Source organism: Acanthisitta chloris, unplaced genomic scaffold (assembly GCF_000695815.1).
Source record: "Acanthisitta chloris isolate BGI_N310 unplaced genomic scaffold, ASM69581v1 scaffold36385, whole genome shotgun sequence".
In the NCBI taxonomy this organism is placed as follows: Eukaryota; Metazoa; Chordata; class Aves; order Passeriformes; family Acanthisittidae; genus Acanthisitta; species Acanthisitta chloris.
This window is the reverse complement of record NW_008672703.1, coordinates 1-238: the sequence shown is the minus strand read 5'-3', so window position 1 is coordinate 238 and position 238 is coordinate 1.

The window sequence follows — 238 nt, the reverse complement described above, 5'->3', positions numbered from 1 at the left end:
CCTGCCGTAGTGTTCCTTCCTCTCGAGGAAATTCAACACCAAGCCTAGGAAGAGGAAGCAGCCAAGAGCCTTGGCACTCGAGCAGGGCAGACCTTCCCCGAGCTATTTTCCCTCCTCTCCCACTCGCTCTCCTCTCCCTCTCCCGCTCTCCGGCTCTCTCCCCGCCCGGCCGAGCCGCGGTGGCTCCGCCCGGATCGCTCCGTGCCCGCCCCGCGGTGGAGGGAGAGGCGGATCGCCC